Raw genomic sequence first — 21,891 nt, 5'->3', positions numbered from 1 at the left:
TCCCACAGATTCATGTCAATCACAATCATGTCATGGGGGGGGGGGTCGTTATTAACCACTGACAAATGCACACACACACACACACACACACACACACACACACACACACACACACACACACACACACACACACACACACACACACACACACACACACACACACACACACACACACACACACACATCAATAAGACGCGGAAGTGGACTTTCAGCATGTGTTTGCTTTATTTATTGACATTTATTGAAATGACATGGAGTGAATGGGTCCAAACCCAGAAAGAGATGACCTTTCACCCCAAAATGAGCATGAGATCAGGGCAGAGAGAGAGCAGAGAGCTGGTCATGTGTTATGTTTGTAAAACTGATGATTGCTTTGATGACAATATCTAATTTGGTCATCCCCATTAAGACAGTTGTAAAAGACATAGCAAAGATAGGGGAGGAACGAGACAGCGAGAGCGGATATTCTCTTGACATTTGCCACATCATACATGAGCAACTTTCAGGTCAGCCAACAAAACGACGAGGGAGTGGTGTTGGCCATATCTCTGGGTTGCCTAAGGTGACACTACTGTCACAGGGAAAGTGTGGTTTAAACAGACACATATCATACAGTCTCTGCTTTTCTCTCAGGCTTCTCAGCAGGCCACTATGATGGAGATTCAGGTGAGACCTTTGGGTCCTCAGTCCGAGTGTGGAAGAGGAAGGGTGGAAGCTTACAGTGCCTTCAGAAAGTATTCACACCCCTTGACTTATTCCACATTTGTGACCGACCGCCTTGATTAGGTCTTATGTAGCAACATTTGAAATGGTGTTTCTTTTACAATAGATGAAGTTGATAAACTTGTAACCCCACACCTACTGGAGAGCTCTTCTTTATCTACACCTATTCAGCATCATTTACACCCTCTTAAACCTTAGCCCCACCCATCTCTTTAATGAGTCACATGTGAGGCCATGTGTGAGTAAGGTAGTGTAGTAAACAACCAAAGATTTCAAGACTAAACGTGGTTTAAGTAGTAGCCTACATTAATGAAAATCTCCAGGTAACAATACACTTTATTTTGTCCGTGGCCTATATCCTAATCTTACTTTGAAAGTGTCCAGCTAAAAATATTGTATAAATATTTCACAATTATTAGATGATGCTTACCGAGACCCTAAATTGATGTGTCATGTTAAATAAATGCTATAACCACCCCCCAGCCACATCTAGCTAAGTGGATGGGTCACTATTGTCTAGACATGTACATGAAATAGAATAGATGGCCGTAATCACCCCCAGACACACTTGGCTAAATATATGGGTCACGTAATCATTCTCTTGCGAAGTGGAGTATTTTGTTTAGACATGTAGCTAGCTAGCAGAAATAAAGTTATATGTTAGCTAGCTATCTAAACAATTAACCATAATCCCAACCCATAGCTACAGTACAAAATGGATTGTCATAGCAAGCCACCATGCATGAAATGCTGGAGTATGAATCTGCAGGTAGCTAAAGCTAACCAAATAGATTCAATGTTAGTTAGCGAGCTAACATTAGGCTATAACTAGCATTGCAATGGCTTTCTAGTTTATTAATTACATTTGGATGGTGTATCAATACACCAAGTCACTACAAAGATAAAGACGTCCTTCCTAACTCAGTTGCCGGAGAGGAAGGAAACCGCTCAGGGATTTCACCATGAGGCCAATGGTGACTTTAAAACAGTTACGGCAAGACCTGAAAATGACTGTCTAGCAAAGAATTTAGAAATAAATAAATGGGCAAATGTTGCACAATCCAGGTGTGGAAAGCTCATAGAGACTTACACAGAAAGACTCACAGCTATAATCACTGCCAAAGGTGCTTCTACAAAGTATTGACTCAGGGGTGTGAATACTTATGTAAATTTGATATTTCTGTATTTCATTTTCAATTAATTTGCAAACATTTCTAAAAACATTTTCACTTTGTCATTATTTTGAAATCAGGCTGTAACACAACAAAATGTGGAATAAGTCAAGAGGTATGAATACTTTCTGAAGACACTATGTACTCCAGATACAGAGGCCAGCCTTTACACCGTCTCTGAACCACTCTCTCCTCTTTCCATCATTACTGTAACATGGCTGACACAACTGTTTTATTTTGTGCAAGCATTTATTCACCTATCATGGAAAAATATAGTAATCGTTACTTTCAACTCGAAAAGGAGAACAGTGTAGCCACTTTTTTAACCACTCTATCTCTGTTCTCATCCTCTAGCTACTGCTGCAAAGGTCAGGGCTGCGGTCAGTACGTTTTTACATTCTGGAACGTTCAATTGAACAGAAACAGTGCTGTACTGAACAACCAGTTTAAAAATGGGGAGGGGTTGTGGGTTTGGGAACGCTGTCAGCATGACCACTGCCCTTTAAATATGTCACTCATTGCTTCAAGCCACACCTTGCCACACCCACCAGACGTAGCACAAAGTCTGTTCAAGAACATACAAGAACGTTTTGGGGAAACGTGTTGTTCTGTACAAACCGCTCCACAACGTAGCAAACGTTCAAGTGAACTGAACGCACCTCAAGACTGAACCATCTTCTTGTGGGGGTCAAAAACGTTTCTCTTGAATCGGAGGCTGATGTTGATTGGCTGAGTGTCCATCTTGGCATCTTCCTCTTTGGCTAGTTCCCCCTTAGCCCCACCCTTTCCTTTCTTCTTGGAGGTGGAGGAGAGTAGCTGCTTAGTCTCTAGACTGAGACCCTCTGAAGAGAAGAAAGAGGGAATGGGGAAGAGAGAGGGAGAGATAAAGAGAAATCATATCAGCATTAGAATTGCTGGTAGTTTATACAAGTCACATAGGTATTTAACAAATACAAAAAAATACAGTTTAAATGATCAAAATTAAACAAAGGATTGGACAGAGGTAGAGAGAAAATATAGAAGAGCGAGTGTGCTGAAATACCAGTGGGCCGGATTCGTACCCATGTTATAGCGTTACATGTGATCTGGAGGCAATGGCTTAGACCACTACACCACCCTAGACCACACCACTAGACCTGTTCTGACTGCTCTCCAGTGGTGAATCAGGGTCAACGGTATATATCTGCTCTTTAGAGTGTTGATGACAGAGATGGAGGAGATGAGAGAGAGAACAGAAACACTACATGACCATAAGTATGTGGACACCTGCTTGTTGAACATCTCATTCCAAAATCATGGGCATTAATATTGAGTTGGTCCCCCCTTTGCTGCTATAACAGCCTCCACTTATCTGGGAAGGCTTTCCACTAGATGTTGGAACATTGCTGCGGGGACTTGCTTCCATTCAGCCACAAGAGCAGTTGAGGCTCTGTGCAGGCCAGTCAGTTCTTCCACACCGATCTCGACAAACCATTTCTGTATGGACCTCACTTTGTGCACGGCGGCATTGCCATGATGATACAGGAAAGGGCCTTCCCCCAAACTGTTGCTACAAAAAGTTGGAAGCACAGAATTGTCAAGAATGTCATTGTATGCTGAAATGTAAAGATTTCCCTTCAATGGAACTAAGGGGCCAAGCCTAAACCATGAAAAACAGCCCCAGACCATTAATCCTCCTCAACCAAACTTTACAGTTGGCACAATGCATTTGGGCAGGTAGCATTCTTTTACAGGCCTCTTGCAGCAATCGGCAGTCCCATTCTGTGAGCTTGTGTGGCCTACCACTTCGCGGCTGAGCTGGTGTTGCTCCTAGATGTTTCCACTTCACAATAACAGCACTTCAACTATTACAGTTGACCGGGGCAGCTCCAGCAGGGCAGAAATTTGACAAACTGACTTGTTGGAAAGGTGGCATCCTATGACGGTGCCATGCTGAAAGTCACTGAGCTCTTCAGTGAGGCCCTTCTACTACCAATGTTTGTCTATGGAGATTGCATGGCTGTGTGCTCCATTTTATACACCTGTCAGCAATGGGTGTGGCTGAAATAGCCGAATCCATTCATTTGAATGGATGTCCACATAATTTGTATATATATATAGTGTAGATCTGTTGTGCTGGTCTTGTTTCACGGTTTCTATAGTTGTAGAAGAAACGTGTCTCTGTCAGGGTTCTCTGTGGCGGTCCTGTCCTGGCTGACATTTACATTGGTGTCTGACAGTCGTCAGGCAGTTGTGGGCGTGCCGTGGATTCCTCTGTGGCATCTATTCCTGTGTGTGTGTGTGTGTGTGTGTGTGTGTTTGTTTTTCTGCTCACGTGTAGCCGAGAAATGTTCCCTGAGCAAACCTCTGCATCGGCTGACCTCGCCTACCCGCGTCACACGGCGCCACCGAGGAGATTGTTATGGTTATGCCAGCATGAGGGTTGTTAGGATTACGGGGATGGATATCTCCGATCTATTCGCTTGGCCTTACCCCACTTCTCTCTCTCGCTTTCTCTCATTCATTCACTTACTCACACAAACACTCATGCAAACAATCACACAAAGGGAAGCACTTAGATATATAGCAGTAAATACAAACTAGAATGAATCATGTGATAGTGTCCAATAAAACGGTCAAATCTAGTTCAATGTTTGAGTAAAATACAACTAATTTGCAAACACGCACACACAGTGAATTACCCTCCTGAAGCCACCTTCACACATGTATAACAAGCTGTGGTATTGATTTAAACCACATAATGAAAACATTTGTTCTATCCAAGCGGACATCACGTACACAAACCACACTACTCCCCTATCTTTCTCTGCTCCTTTCCCTCCATCTATCCCTCCATCTCTCTCTGGAGAGACAGAATAACTGTCTGGTGCCAGGCTGGTGGCCTTTAGGGGCTTGCAGGGGATGAGTTTGGGGTCAGGTCCAGGGGAGGGCGGATAGCGGGGGGGATTGGACAGTAGTGCCTGTGTGAGAGGGGGGAGGTTGTGGAGAGGCCTGGAGGGCCTTCAAAGAAGCCCTTCAAATCTAACTAGCCCTCCTCTTTCCATTTCTCCCTCTCTCCGTGGCTTTCTCTGTCTTTAATCATGTGCCATGAAGGGGTTTGAGGGGAGAAGAAAAGAACAACAACGAGAGAAAGGGAGCACACACACACAACACAAACACACCTGGGGTAGCTAGAGGTCAAAGGATCACACAGCACCGTCATACTATGAGTGTGGATGAGCAATGAGCATACTGAATGTCTTAAGTGACTAGCCAAGTATGTCAGTGTGTATGTAAGAGCATGTGTGTGAGTGTGTACGTGAATGTGAATGTGAGTGAGTTGAGAGGATATAGGTAGGCTTCTCTTTCTAAATGTTTTTGGTTTCTCTTCCTGCCCGGCCCAGTGTGGAGCCTAGCTGTGGGTCGGAGGGGAGCGGAGAGACACAAGGTAAAATAAACAGGGAGCAGACTTCCCTCGGACCCAGAGCTACCCCCAGAGGAATCCTGGGAATGCTGGAGTGGGATTCCCAGCCCACCACTCTAACCACATCCTGATCCTGATAACGAATGCACTGCGAGCACGGGAACCAGAGAGAGAGATGCAGGAAAAAAAGAGAAGGCCCTTTTCATGCTTTGGTTGTACTATAAGTGTAATTGCATAATTCTGACTAATAAACAGATGGAATATGCATTGGCAACAAACGCAGTAAGAAACTCAAACGATACAGTCCTTATCTTGACTGTTAATGGAGCTTATGAAGGAGAGACACCATAGGGAACGTTGGCCGTGCACAGTAGATCACCTGCTGTCAACGAACAGTGGCAAATCAACATGTAGAATCGCCTGGAAATTAATAGAAAATGATGGGTGGTATCGGATGGTCAGATGTGATAGGACGCCCATCCACTGCAATATCTGATGGGGAAATGTGATAGGACGCCCATCCACTGCAATATCTGATGGTAAAATGTGATAGGACGCCCATCCACTGCAATATCTGATGGTAAAATGTGATAGGACGCCCATGGGTCCGCTGATTTTAACCAATCGTCGGCGCGGTCCTTTTCTTCCTAAACAGATTCATTCACCACCTCCACCTTTACCTCCAGCCCCACCACTACTTACCTGTCACCTAGATCGTAAACTTGCCGCTTTGTCCGAAGCTGCCCTCGATGATCCCTGCCTCGCCGATTGAGAGTGACCTTTAACCCCAAAAACAACTGCAGGTTGGTCTACTTCTTAAACAGGTTTCGCCCAATCACAGTGTAGTCATCTGTTACCTGACCAAATCAAATCAGATGTTATTGGTCACATTCACGTGTTTGGCAGATGTTATTGGTCACATTCACGTGTTTGGCAGATGTTATTGGTCACATTCACGTGTTTGGCAGATGTTATTGGTCACATTCACGTGTTTGGCAGATGTTATTGGTCACATTCACGTGTTTGGCAGATGTTATTGGTCACATTCACGTGTTTGGCAGATGTTATTGGTCACATTCACGTGTTTGGTAGATGTTATTGGTCACATTCACATGTTTGGCAGATGTTATTGGTCACATTCACGTGTTTGGCAGATGTTATTGGTCACATTCACGTGTTTGGTAGATGTTATTGGTCACATTCACGTGTTTGGTAGATGTTATTGGTCACATTCACGTGTTTGGTAGATGTTATTGGTCACATTCACGTGTTTGGCAGATGTTATTGGTCACATTCACGTGTTTGGCAGATGTTATTGGTCACATTCACGTGTTTGGTAGATGTTATTGGTCACATTCACATGTTTGGCAGATGTTACTGAGGGTGCAGTGAAATTATTGTGTTTCTAGCTCCAACAGTAAAGTAATATCTAACAATTCACAACAATACACACAATACACACAATACACACAAACCTAAAAGTAAAAGAACGGAATTAAGGAATATATAAATATTAGAGATGAGTAAAGAGACATGAGGGGCACCAATGACAGATACAAAGTAATCATATAAGAAAATATCAAATATAATTATTGTAATGTAATAAGCTTAAATAATATTATTATTCAACGAACAGCTTCCAGTTAATGATAAAAGCAAATAACACACGTGGAAAATATCCTAAAACTATCCAGCATATCCTTTAATTATTTATTGAGTCTGACAGTATAAACTTCCTCCAGCACAGAGAGGTCAGTGTGTGTTTGTTTTCTATGTTCCTCGCTTTGATTTAACAGACATTGGTGCATGACCTCGTGTTACCATGCTGCCACTCTGTCGCCATAGTGGGGGGTGGCTGACCCCACCATGACACTGCTCTGTACCCCGTCCCAACCCAACGAGCCACATTGCCCTAGGCCTGCCACCAGCTTGTCTGTATCTCCTCTTTCATTCCTCTACACATTCTTCTTCTGTTTGTTGTTTGTATTTTCTCCCCATCACTGAGACTCTCTCAACCGTCACTGATCCGATAAAGGGAGGGCACCGCTCTGTCTCTCTCTACTTCTCCCCCTCACTCTTTCTGAACCCTCCCCCCTTCGCTCCCTTTCTCTCTCTCTGACGTTGGGTTCTGACTGAAGCATGACCACAGATAAGCTACAGTTGGTACACATGTCAGACAACACTGTGACAAAGGCATGACTTAAAGACACAGTCATATCTCAAACATTCCAACATCTCAGGTATGTGTCCTCTTAGAAGACAAAAAACAAACAGCACTTCCTCATTATGTGAGGGGAACCCACACACACCCACATGAACAGAGTCTGACCTCACAGGGAGAGGGTCAAGGACTGCTGTGTAACTGTGGGGTTGGCTGTCGACAGCCTGAGGTGCTAACAGCAGTAAAACTTGTCCACACACTTGACCTCTGACCTGTTAGCGACCCTGACTGAGGGCGTGTACACACAGACACACTGCTGGCTGCTGCTGGGTGGCAGACAACACTCAAACAGACAGAGACAGACAGGAGCAACGAGAGGCAGATAAGACTCTTATGAGCCAAAAGAGGAAAAACAAACTGAGGAACATAGAAATATATTACAAGAGTGAGATGGAGCCAGGGAGAAAGAGGCTGAAGGTGAGAGACAAAAAACATGACGGATCGAGTACACAAAGAGAGAGAAAGAAAAAAAAGAGCAGAGAGAGAGAGAGAGCAGAGAGAGAGAGCAGAGAGAGAGCAGAGAGAGAGAGCAGAGAGAGAGAACAGAGGGAGAGAGAGAGAGCAGAGAGAGAGCGCAGAGAGAGCGCAGAGAGAGAGAGAGCAGAGAGAGCAGAGAACAGAGAGAGAGCAGAGAGAGAACAGAGAGAGAGCAGAGAGAAAGCAGAGAGAGAGAGCAGAGAGAGCAGAGAGAGAGAGAGAGAGAGAGAGAGAGCAGAGAGAAAGCAGAGAGAGAGAGCAGAGAGAGAGCAGAGAGAGCAGAGAGATCAGAGAGAGAGATCAGAGAGAGGGCAGAGAGAGAGCAGAGAGAGAGAGAGCGCAGAGAGAGCGCAGAGAGAGAGAGAGAGAGAGAGAGAGAGAGAGAGAGCAGAGAGAGAGAGCAGAAAGAGAGAACAGAGAGAGAGCAGAGAGAGAGAGAGCAGAGAGAGAGAACAGAGAGAGAACAGAGAGAGAGAGAGAACAGAGAGAGCGAGAGAGCAGAGGCTAGAGTGCGGGTCGGGAGGAATGCAGAGAGTCATGTGGGTATATTTCTGTGCCACTCAGGTGTGTCCAAACAGCACCAGTCTGTCTGGCTGCTGCCTCTGGCATCAGGGGACCACACGCCTGTGTCACAGCCCAGCACAGGTCAAGGCCCTGCATACCTCTCCACGCTGCCCTCCCGCACCGCCCCAGGGACTCTGTGTGTGTACGCACAATGGGAGCTCAGTCCCTGCAACACGCTCCAGCACCACCAGCAATGAAAAATCCAAACAAAGACTAGAGAGAGAGAGAAAGAGGGAGAAGAGGGGTGAGAGAGAGGGCAAAGGACAGAGGCAAAGGACAGAGATCCATGAAGGGTGATGGGAGGGCAGGGTGTCAGAGAGAGGCGAGCAGGGCGTCCACTCACCCTCTCCACCGCTCCCTCCTTGCGTTTGGTCTTGTAGATGCGTAGTCTGGGTAGTGTAGTCTCAGAATAGCTCTTCTCCTCAAAGCCCTCCAGCAGACGCCCCTGGAACGCCAGCCGGCACGCGTTGGCGTGGATGTCCGTGTCCAGCTTGGAGCCAATCACCAGGCAGAGAGGGGGACACGTGACCGGACGCTCAAACTCCAGCAGCGCCCACTGCTCCGGGTCTGGCCTAGCCCCTCCGGTCTACCGCTGACCAATCACATACTCGTCCTGGTGGAAGTACTCCCGGTCAAAGGAGAAGGATGTGCTCAGGGGGCTGGGTTCTGGCTGAGGGGAGTGGGGATCAGAGGGGAGTGGTTGGGGGTCTGTGTTGGGGGTCTGGGGGGTCTCCCCAGGGGGCAGACCGAAGAAGGTGACCCTGGCCATGACGGTCTCGTGGCCCACGGTGATATGGAACTTGGCACGGGTGGCCAATCGTTAGCCAATCTTTCTGACGGAGATGAGGGCAGCATGGAGGGTGTGTAGGGAACCAGGGGTACACACCACCCCCCGTTCTAGCAATTTGGGGTCAAACTGGGTCACACACACTCATGCGGTCACCCTGCATTGCCCCACACCGGCTGCCGGAACATCTGACTCAACTTCACTTTCTTGGTCACCTAGGGGTTAAAAGACAAACACAGAGAGACATTCAAACTAACCGACTCGTTTGCTTGTGCAAGGTTAGTTATGCAATTGACAAATTACGAGGTATTACCATGTACAATATACAACAGAACAGGGAAAGGGGGATACCTAGTCAGTGTACAACTGAATGCATTCAACTGAAATGCATCCTCCGCATTTAACCCAACCCCTCTGAATCAGAGAGGTGCTGGGGGCTGCCTTAATCGACGTCCACATCATCGGTACCCGGGGAGCAATTGTCGTTGGGGGTTAACTGCCTTGCTCAAGAGCAGAGCGGCAGATTTTTACCTTGTCGGCTCAGGGATTTGACCCAGCAACTATTCGGTTACAGGGACAATTATCCTACCCATCACTGAGTGTTGTTTTTGTTGTGTGTCCATTGTTGTGTTGTGACGGAGAGTATGGTCGTTGTGGCCTAACCACCATTCTTCTCTGACACTGAATGCTGAGACAAAAGCCAGTTTTTTTCAGGCTTTTGCTGCCACCTGATGGAGGATGTTATAATGACACCAGTTGATAGTAAGGTTGAATACAATAAGCTGGTGTTTAGACTAGGCTGGCCTACAAACAAATGTGAGTGACTGCATCTGGTCTAAATTAGTCAGCTCCTGTACTGTCAACCCCCACCCCTCTTCTCCAGTCTCCCCATCCTGCCCTTTCCAAAACACACACACATCCTCCACCCCCACACTACCATCCCTCTTTCCCCTCCCTCCTCTTCCAGTCAACTTATGAACTCTGTAGATTCTACTCCAGCCTTGTGCTGTCCAGGTCATCTGAATCAGGGTTATTCTACTGCAACAACGATTCTCCACCTTTCTGGAGGCAGGAACTAAGAGCATGCCATGGAACTAATTCAACTGACTAACGCACTATAATAAATCAGCAATATCACAAATAATTGTTGCTGGTCAATAGACTTAGCGGGTTGAGAACCACTGACCAGGACTTCTTTCAGTGGTCATGCAAATCAACGTTCTGTGGTCAGTGACCGTAGCTCGAGCGCTGGGATCTCCACGGTGTCGTTGACAGCTAGCGCCCCCTGTAGGAGGGTTCCGGTCATGACCGTGCCCTGACCGCGGATGGAGAAGCAGTGGTCCACCGCCATCAGCAGGGCTCCCCCCGGGTCTCTGTGAGGGAGGTACGTCTGGCTCTTCAACAGCTCGGGGAGACGTGCATACAGAGCAAAGTCAAAACTGCTGTCATAACATTGTACGGTCATCGTAGGCATGAGTGTGATTCACACACACACACACACACACATACACACAGACTAGAGGGCCAGTCCTAATCAGAAGCATATCTTAGTGTTGAGTCTGTGTATCCTGTGGTTTCATAAAGACTTCCTGACAGTGGCTCTTGTGTTTTAATCATAGGGCAGAACCCCCTGACCTATGACAGTGTCTGTCATATGCCTCTTTGTTCTATGGTATCTACCTTTTACTGTATCGTTTCAATTAAAGGATACTGTAGGTGTCATTGAAGCGGTGTTCACACCAGTAAGAGAAGCGGCGTCGAACGTTCAGGCTGCTGCACAGACACTATGGAAGCTATAGTCTAGAGCACCCGGTTCAAATGTGTTTGAGAGCACTTAACTCTCTAAATGGTTAAACTAGTGAGAAATATATGGTGATTATTGTAAAAATCTGTGAGTTAACTAACTATAACCCTAAAATAAAATATTGCATTTTTATGCCACATTTAATTAATTTACATTACGCTACTTTCCATGATGTGGACAGTATGTGTTACTACATTACACAAGCTCACGTTTTGACCACCGGGCAATTCCAAGTTAACCTCTGAGACGGATTTTTCACTTCAAAATGTATATCAAACACAAACCATTGATTTCAAAGTTTAACAAACCATGCAGCTCTATGCAGAAGGACTACTTTAACAATTTCCACAGAAAATTGTACAAAAACACATCTACTGGAAAAACTGTGCAGATGCAAAGTTTGGTTACAGAAATACGGTCAAACCTAAGTTTTATTCTGTTACCAAACTTTGCATCAGCACAGATCTTCTTGTAAATGTGTTTTGGTACAATTTTCAGTAATTCCATTACCATGGAATTTCCCTACATCAAATTGGGGGGAATTACACATCCTTTTTACCTCAGATTGGTGATGTTAGTATGAAAGTTTATAGTCAGCATGATGGCACGAGATCATTTGCTTAAAACAGATCAATCTCTTTGGTTTTGTCCTGTGATTAAGACATACGCACTGTGGGTCACAGGAGTTAGAGCTGTGCTCTCATTTTCGAACCCAAACAGCATGGAGAATTTAGGGTGGTCTCTCTATAAAAGTTGCTAGCCTCACACCAGATTCAAACGATCACTGAAATAACAGCCAAACTTTATCCGTGTTGATATCATATGCAGGGGCGTGATTCATGTAAGTTAAATAACAAAGCAATATGTAGACCGCTGTCTTTAGCAAATTAACTTCTAACCAGTGATATAAAAAAATTATCCTCAGACTCAGTGTGGCCTTTGAATAGTGTTAGTTCAAACAGCGCCTACCACCCAAACGTTTGCCTCGCTTTATTGATTTCAATGTGATATTGGTATGAGTGATTAAAGGGATACTTCGGGCTATTGACAATTCATCTACTTCCCAAAAGATTTACTGGAAATCTATAGGTAGTATCTACTAGCATGCTATCCAGCAGTTCACCTGACTCTAGGGAAGTACATAACGGACCTCATTGACAAAATCCCGAAGTAGCCCTTTAACAAAATAGTGCTGCGTTTACCTTTCCGCATTGGCGATCCACTTGAAACAAAATGCAACAATCGAAAACGTAGCTGGATGTTTTTTTACAAGTTGTCCTCTAACCAGTGATACAGTAGACATACTATTCCCAGATTCAGTGGGGGTTTTCAGTATTGTTCGAACAGGACGTGCAACCTGACTCCCCCCTCTCGTTCTATTGATTTCAACGTGATGTCGATTATGAGTGATTGGCAAATAAGTGCTGCGTTTCTCTTTCCGTTTTGGTGAGCCCCAAATCAAAATGCATCACTCCAAAATGTAGCAGGCTGTCTTCAACAGCTTGTCCTCTAACCAGTGATGTAAACAATATTTACAGTTCCTGTGTGTTTTTTGTTGTGCATACAACCTGATTCCCCCCAAATCAATACGAGTGATTTATTGCCACTTGTCAAACCAAAAAGGTTTTTGGTGCATATGCAGTTTATAAGGTGCTCGTAAAAAAATTATAATACAAGTAATATATTACTATTGGGCACATGTAGAGTTGAAGTCGGAAGTTTACGTACACCTTAGCCAAATACATTTAAACTCAGTTTTTCACAATTCCTGACATTTAATCCTCTTAAAAATTCCCTGTCTTAGATCAGTTAGGACCACCACTATTTTAAGAATGTGAAATGTCAGAATAATAGTAGCGAGAATTATTTATTTGAGCTTTTATTTTTTTAATCACATTCCCAGTGGGTCAGAAGTTTACATACACTCAATTAGAATTTGGACGCATTGCCTTTAAATTGTTTTACTTGGGTCAAACGTTTCGGGTAGCCTTCCACAAGCTTCCCACAATAAGTTGGGTGAATTTTGTCCCATTCCTCCTGACAGGGATGGTGTAACTGAGTCAGGTCTGTAGGCCTCTTTGCTCGCACACGCCTTTTCAGTTCTGCCCACAAATTTTCTGTAGGATTGAGGTCAGGGCTTTGTGATGGTCACTCCAATACCTTGACTTTGTTGTCCTTAATCCGTTTTGCCACAACTTTGGAAGTATGCTTGGGGTCATTGTCCATTTGGAAGACCCATTTGTGACCAAGATTTAACTTTCTGACTGATGTCTTGAGATGTTGCTTCAGTATATCCACATAATTTTCCTGCCTCATGATGCCATCTATTTTGTGAAGTGCACCAGTCCCTCTTGCAGCAAAACACCCCCACAACATGATGCTGCTACCCCCGTGCTTCACGGTTGGGATGGTGTTCTTCGGCTTGCAAGTCTCCCCCTTTTTCCTCCAAACATAACAATGGTCATTATGGCCAAACAGCTCTATTTTTGTTTCATCAGACCAGAGGACATTTCTCCAAAAAGTACGATCTTTGTCCCCATGTGCAGTTGCAAACCGTAGTCTGATTTTTTTATGGCTGTTTTGGAGCAGTGGCTTCTTCCTTGCTGAGCGGTCTTTCAGGTTATGTCGATATAGGACTCGTTTTACTGTGGATATAGATACTTTTGTACCTGTTTCCTCCAGCATCTTCACAATGCACTGCACTGAGTTTGACAGTAGGCCTTGAAATACATCCACAGGTACACCTCCAATTGACTCAAATTATGTCAATTTATCAGAAGCTTCTAAAGCCATGACATCATTTTATGGAATTCTCCAAGCTGTTTAAAGGCACAGTCAACTTAGTGTATGTAAACTTCTGACCCACTGGAATTGGGATACCTTTAATTATAAGTGAAATAATCTGTCTGTAAACAATTGTTGGAAAAATTACTTGTGTCATGCACAAAGTAGATGTCCTAACCGACTTGCCAAAACTATAGTTTGTTAACAAGAAATTAAAAAAAATAGTTTTAATGACTCCAACATAAGTGTATGTAAACTTCCGACTTCAACTGTATATGTAGGCAGTACATTTTATGCTTAGGTTTTGAATATCACAAATAGTTTTTGTATCTATTGATTTGGACACTTCAAAACTGTGTTTTGACATTGGCATATTTATGAAAAGTTCTTGTCAACAGGAATCAGCGATAGCATAATTTTGTATGTTTTAGGAATACAAAATGTTTGCTTTCAACATTAATTTCCAACAACATTATATTTAACCAGGTACAAACTGCTGAATGACTCCAACAACGTGCTGTGATTCATTTATCTTGATGATATACCAGAGATCGGGAAAACGCGTTTGTCCTGTCTAGTTAGAATATTAACCCATACCGCTAATAGTGCAGGCACATCCTGGGGCACCAGTGTGTTCAGGGACTTTACCTCCATTAGGTCAGGCACTCCCTGGGGTTCTTCTGTTTCAGGGGCCTCAGGACCCCCAGGCTTCGCTGCCACGGCAATCACAGGACAGTCTTTAAATCTTGCCAACGGGATGAAACAAGGGTTAGAATGACTGTGTGTGTGTGTGTGTGTGTGTGTGTGTGTGTGTGTGTGTGTGTGTGTGTGTGTGTGTGTGTGTGTGTGTGTGTGTGTGTGTGTGTGTGTGTGTGTGTGTGTGTGTGTGTGTGTGTGTGTGTGTGTGTGTGTGTGTTACCTGGTGTCCTCCAGGGTCTTATGTTGTCTCTTGGTCATCTTGTCGATGGCGGTCTGTCTCTTGTTGTGCTGCAGCAGGTCAGTCTTGTTGAGAATGATGGGAGAGCAGGTCAGCTCTCCCATCAGCAGACACTCTGCTGTCTGGGTCTGGACCCCCTTCACCACGTCTACCACCAGCATCATCAGGTCTATGATCTGAGCCTCTGGAACACACACGCACAATTATACTTTCATTTATGCTATATGACTTGTCGATAATAAACACCGCAGTCCAAAACTACTGCAGTGAAATGATTGTGCATACTCAGCACTGCATGGTTACAGCTCCTCTACACAGCACTCCTGAAGGGCCATATAACCAAATTCATAAGTTGAGCAACCAATGGAGCAACAGGAACAGAAACAGACAACCAAGAATAACAACAGAACAAGAAGAGAGGGAAAGAGGGAGGGAGGGTACAAAGGGATGTAAAGAAGGGAGAAAGGCTAGAGGGCTGAAATTAGAGCCCCAGCTCGCTTGGTTGTCTTTCCTCCCTCTTTTCTTCCCCTCACTTTGGCAGTCTTTCTTTCCTGTGCTCCCCTCTTTGCTCTGCCTCTCTTTGGCTCCCTTTCTTTCCTGTGCTCTCCCCATTGGGGATAGGAGGGGAAGCTTATTACATACCCCGTTCCCCACACCTTCCTTCCGCCCTAATCCACAGCATGTGCCATCCACAGGGACACACTGGCTTTATATAGCAAACTACCAGCCATATACACTGACTCAGGCTGCACTCCTGTGTGTGTGTGTATATTCGCCTTATCCTGCTTTCCTTCTACTGTGACTCCCCCTGTTCTCTTCTCCCACCAATGCCCAGTTTGCTCACCCTCACCTCTCAGGCCTGTCAAAACAGTCTCCTCTTACAGGATACATATTGTCAACTCCTGATATTAATAGAAATAATAAAACAAAGTGGATCAACCCTACAAACACTCATTGGAGGGGGGGGGGGGGGGGGAGGGGGATAGTAGCAAGAAAGAAGAGAGGGGAAATGAGTGAGCAGAGTTCAACTGAGCCTTAAGGATAAGGAAATCTCTCTCGTCCTCCTGGAGAGTTCTACCCATTCCTCCTCTCTCTCTCCTTGCAAAGCCACAGGATAGTGGAGGGGCCAGTCAGTCAGTGTGCGTTAACCATGTAATGGCTGCTTTGCATGGTTGATTCGAGAAATAAATTATACAGTACCAGTCAAAAGTTTGGACACACCTACTCATTCAAGGGTTTTTCTTTATTTGTACTATTTTTCTACATTGTAGAATAATAGTGAAGACATCAAACTTATGAAATAACAAATATGGAATCATGTAGTAACCAAAAAAGTGTTAAATCAAAATAGATTTTAGAATTCTTCAAAGTAGCCATCCTATGCCTTGACGACAACTTTGCACACTCTTGGCATTCTCTCAACCAGCTTCATGATGAATGCTTTTCCAACACTCTTGAAGGAGTTTCCACATATGCTCAGCACTTGTTGGCTGCTTTTCCTTCACTCTGCGGTCCAACTCACCCCAAACCATCTCAATTTGGTTGAGGTCAGGTGATTGTGGAGGCCAGGTCATCTGATGCAGCACTCCATCACTCTCCTTCTTGGTCCAATAGCCCTTGCACAGCCTGGAGGTGTGTTGTGTCATTGTCCTGTTGAAAAACAAATGATAGTCCCACTAAGCGCAAACCACATGGTAACGCTGCAGCGTAACGCTGCAGAATGCTGTGGTAGCCTTGAATTCTAAATAAATCAGTGTCACCAGAAAAGCACCCCCACACCTCCTCCACCTTGCTTCACGGTGGGCCCCACACATGCAGAGATCATCCGTTCACCTACTCTGCGTCTCACAAAGACATGGCCGTTGGAAACAAAAATTTCCAATTTGGACTCAACAGACCAAAGAACAGATTTCCACCGGTCTAATGTCCATTGCTCGTGTTTCTTGGCCCAAGTAAGTCTCTTTTTCTTATTGGTGTCCTTTAGTAGTGGTTTCTATGCAGCAATTCAACCATGAAGGCCTGATTCCCAGTCTCCTCTGAACAGTTGATGTTGAGATGTGTCTGTTCCTTGAACTCTGTGAAGCATTTATTTGGGCTGCAATCTGAGGTGCAGTTAACACTAATGAACTTATCCTCTGCAGCAGAGGTAACTCTGGGTCTTCCTTTCCTGTGGCGGTCCTCATCAAATCAAATCAAATTTGATTTGTCACACACATGGTTAGCAGATGTTAATGCGAGTGTAGCGAAATGCTTGTGCTTCTAGTTCCGACAATACAGTAATATCCAACGAGTAATCTAACCTAACAATTTCACAACAACTACCTTATACACACAAGTGTAAAGGAATGAATGTACATAAAAAATATATGAATGAGTGATGGTATGAGAGTCAGTTTCATCATAGCGCTTGATGGTTTTTGCGATTGCAATTGTCCGAGTTGACTGACCTTCATACCTTAAATTAACGAGGACTTGACTTTTATCAAATAGTGCCATCTTCTGTATACCAGCCCTACCTTGTTACAACACAACTGATTGGCTCAAACTTATTAAGGAAAGAAAGTCCACAAATTAACTTTTTACAAGGCACACCTGTTAATTGAAATGCATTCCAGGTGACTACCTCATGAAACTGGTTGAGAGAATGCCAAGAGTGTGCAAAGTTGTCATCAAGGCAAAGGGTGACTACTTTGAAGTCTCTAAAATATATTTTTTATTTGTTTAAATCTTTTTGGGTTATTACATGATTCCATGTGTTATGTCATAGTTTTGATGTCTTCACTATTATTCTACAATGTATGAAATAGTACAAATCAAGAAAAACTCTTGTATGGGTGTTTGTGTAGTCTTTATTCTGCAGTCCTCATTCGCCCTCTGCTGGCTGGATCTAGAGTTGAACTCTGACAGAACTTCCATGAGTTCACAGACAATACAGTAAGCTCTACAGTATCGGAAGTTACCACCCTCAATCAATTATCCATGAACATGTTGTCCTTATCTGATAAAGTCATTGTATGTTGCCACTTGCCATTCCTGTACCTGACCGTCAAACTTCAGGGCTAGAGTACCAGCTGTCAGACAGCTGACTGGCCCGTTTCATTTCCCAACCAAAAGCCATGGATTACAGGGAACATCCGCACTGAGCGAAAGCTTCCGCTTTCAACGAGTAGGAAACTAATATGGACATCTATAAGAAATCCCGCTATGACCCCCGACGAGCCATAAAAAAAGGCAAAGTGTCAATACAGGACTAAGATCGAATCCTACTACACCAGCTCTGTCACTCATCTGATGTGTCGGGGCTTGCAAACTATGACGGATTAAAAAAAGAAACCCAGCTGTTCAACAACATAGTGCCCTCCAAGTTCATCACTAAGCTCAGGACCCTGGGACTGAACACCTTCCTCTGCAACGGGATGCTGGACTTCCTGACGGGCAACAGCTTGGCATCCGACCGCAAGGCGCTACAGAGGGTAGTTCGTACGGCCCAGTACATCACTAGGGCTGATCTCCCTGCCATCCAGGAACTCTATACAAGGCGGTGTCAGAGGAAGGTTCTACAACTTTTCAACGACTCCAGCCACCCAAGTCACAGACTGTTCTCTTTGCTACCGGACGGCAAGCGGTATTGATGCACCAACACTCGAACCAACACGACCCTGAACAGCTTCTACCCCCAAGCCATAAGACAACTAAATAATTAATCAAATAGCTACCCGGACTATCTGCATTGACCCTGCATTGACCCCCCTCTTTCCACTAATTATTTTGACTCATCACACACGCATCTGCTACTGTTTAATACTTATCCTATTGCCTAGTCACTTTACCCCTACACTGTACACACAGTGCATTCGGAAAGTATTCAGACCTCTTGACTTTTTCCACATTTTGTTACGTTAAAGCATTATTCTAAAATGGCTTAAATTGTTTTTGTCCCCCTCATCAATCTATACACAATACACCATAATGATAAAGCAAAAACAGGTTTTTAGAAATGTTCAGACCCTTTACTCAGTACTTTGTTGAAGCACCTTTGGCAGCGATTACCGCCTCGAGTCTTCTTGGGTATGACGCTACAATCTTGGCACACCTGTATTTGGCAAGTTTCTCCCATTCTTCTCTGCAGATTCTCTCAAACTCTGCCAGGTTGGATAGGGAGCGTCGCTGCACAGCTATTTTCATCTCCAGAGATGATCGATCGGGTTCAAGTCCAGACTCTGGCTGGGCCACTCAAGGACATTCAGAGACTTGTCCCAAAGCCACTCCTGCATTGTCTTGGCTGTGTGCTTAGGGTCGTTGTCCTGTCAGTCTGTGGTCCAGAGCGCTCTGGGAAAGGTTTTCAACAAGAATTTCTCTGTCCTTTGCTCCGTTCATTTTCCCTCAATCCTGACTAATCTCCCAGTCCCTGCAGCTAAAAAACATCCCCACAGTATGATGCTGTCACCACCAAGCTTCACCATAGGAGTGGTGCAATGTTTCCTCCAGACGTGATGCTTGGCATTCAGGCCAAATAGTTCAATCTTGGTTTCATCAGACCAGAGAATCTTGTTTCACATGGTCTGAGAGTCCTTTATGTACCTTTTTCAAACTCCAAGCGGGCTGTCATGTGCCTTTTACTGAGGCGTGGCTTCCGTCTGGCCAATCTACCATAAAGGCCTGATTGGTGAAGTGCTGCAGAGATGGTTGACCTTCTGGTAGGTTCTCCCATCTCCACAGAGGAACTCTGGAGCTCTGTCAGAGTGATGATCGTGTTCTTGGTCACCTCCCTGACCAAGGCCCTTTTCCCCCCGATTGCTCAGTTTGGCTGGGCGGCCAGCTCTAGGAAGGGTCTTGGTGGTTCCAAACTTCTTCTATTTTAGAATGATGGAGGCTACTGTGCTCTTGGGGACCTTCAATGCTGCAGAACATTTTTTGCTACCCTTCCCCAGATCTGTGCCTCGACACAATCCTGTTCCGGAGCTCTTCGGACAATTCCTTTGACCCCATGGCTTGGTTTTTGCTCTGACATGCACTGTCAACTGTGGGACCTTATATAGACAGGTGTGTGCCTTTCCAAATCATGTCTAATCAATTTAATTTACCACAGAATGATCAAGGATGATCATTGGAAACAGGATTCACCTGAGCTAAATTTTGAGTCTCATAGCAAAGGGTCTGAAAACTTATGTAAATAAGGTATTTCTATTTTAAAAAATTGCAAAAAATGTACATGTTTTCACTTTGTCATTATGGGGTATTGTTTGTAGATTGATGAAGAAAAAAACGATGTAATCAATTTTAGAACAAAGTTGTAACGTAACAAAATGTGGAATAAGTCAAGGGGTCTGAATACTTTCCGAATTCACTGTATCCACCTCAATTACCTCGTACACATGCATATTGACTTGGTACCGGTACCCCGTGTATATAGCCAAGTTATCGTTACTAATTGTGTATTTATTCCTCATGTTTATATATAAATCAAAGTACGTGGACACCCCTTCAACATAGTGGATTCGGCTATTTCAGCCACACCCATTGCTGACAGGTGTATAAAATCGAGCACACTGCCATGCAATCTCCATAGACAAACAATGGTAGTAGTATGGCCTTACTGAAAAGCTCAGTGACTTTCAACGTAAGAAGTCCTTGTGTCACTGTTTTTAATGGTTCGGAGCTAGGCCCCTTAGTTCCAGTGAAGGGAAATCTTAACACTACAGCATACAATGACATTCTAAACGAGTCTGTGCTTCCAACTTTGTGGCAAATGTTTGGGGAAGGCCCTTTCCTGTTTCAGCCTGACAATACCCCTGTGCAGAAATGGTTTGTCGAAATCAGTGTGGAAGAACTTGACTGGCCAAAACAGAGCCCTGACCTCAACCACATCTGACATCTTTGGGATGAATTGGAACGCCGACTGCGAGCCAGGCCTAATCGCCCAACACCAGTGCCCGACCTCACTAATGCTCTTGTGGCTGAATGGAAACAAGTCCCCGCAGCAATGTTCCAACAACTAGTGGAAAGCCTTCCCAGATAAGTGGAGGCTGTTAAACCAGCAAAGGGGGAGGGCAACTCTATATTTAAGTCCATTATTTTGGAATGCGATGTTCAACGAGGAGGTATCCACATACTTTTGTCCATGTATTGTGTGTGTAATATATATATATATTAAGAAATGTACCCTGCATTGTTGGGATGGGCCAGTAAGTAAGCATTTCACTGTTAGTCTACACTTGTTTACAAAGCATGTGACAAATTTATTTCACTACATGTCATTAGTGTGAGTGATGGGATCTCCACTGTCACACAAGTTTCAACACCTGAGCATTTGCTGTCCTGCCACTGTTGTTAGGGAATAACGTTAGATGTATTTATGCAGTTAAAACAGTAACACGATCCTCATTCGCTTCCTTTTCCCCCAATGAGGATGCGAATGAGGGACGCGTTTCCAGGATAGTCCACCAGGTGAACTGCAGGTTGTCGTAGCCCCGGCACCCGGACACCGCCCGCAGCTGCTCTGGGAGGTCCACGGTGAAGGAGGAGAAGCCTAGATCCAGGGTGATGCCTCTCTCGGAACTGCGGGTTCTTGTCAAAGGCAGCCGTGGACGCTGTGCTGCTGAGAGCCCTGGCAAGCGATGTCTTCCCGCTGTCGACATGCCCAAGTACCCCCACGTTGAAATTGAGGGTCTTCGAGTGATTGTTGCTCGAGTCTGCCATGACTGGTAGTTTTGGCTAACTAGCAATATGTTCCTGTCGCAACCAACCAGTCTCAGCACGTAGCGTGGCTGGACCTTGAACTCTAGTTTACTTTCCGTAATTACACGTAACACAATTGACTACTTTTACGTTAAACCAACAGTCATTCATTAAACTTTTAATCTTACAATTCATTCATATTTTTATGAAATAACGTTATCTGTCGAATTACACGAAACTTTCCTGTCAACTGTGTATCAATAAAAACAGTCATCTGGAAAATATGCCGGTTGGAGTAACATTTTAGTCCCTCTCGCAAGCATAGGCTACAAAATAAATGT

The 21,891-nt window shown here is 44.6% G+C and overlaps 1 pseudogene; it reads right to left on the bottom strand.

Annotated features, from left to right (window-relative positions):
* Window positions 1-217: 217 nt before the first annotated feature.
* LOC139540782 (selenocysteine-specific elongation factor-like) lies at window positions 218-21,588 on the bottom strand (annotated as a pseudogene).
* Window positions 21,589-21,891: the final 303 nt, after the last annotated feature.

This window comes from Salvelinus alpinus, chromosome 2, assembly GCF_045679555.1.
Source record: "Salvelinus alpinus chromosome 2, SLU_Salpinus.1, whole genome shotgun sequence".
Taxonomy (NCBI): Eukaryota; Metazoa; Chordata; class Actinopteri; order Salmoniformes; family Salmonidae; genus Salvelinus; species Salvelinus alpinus.
The sequence above is the reverse complement of the archived record's forward strand: the minus strand, read 5'-3'. Positions and strand labels throughout refer to the sequence as shown.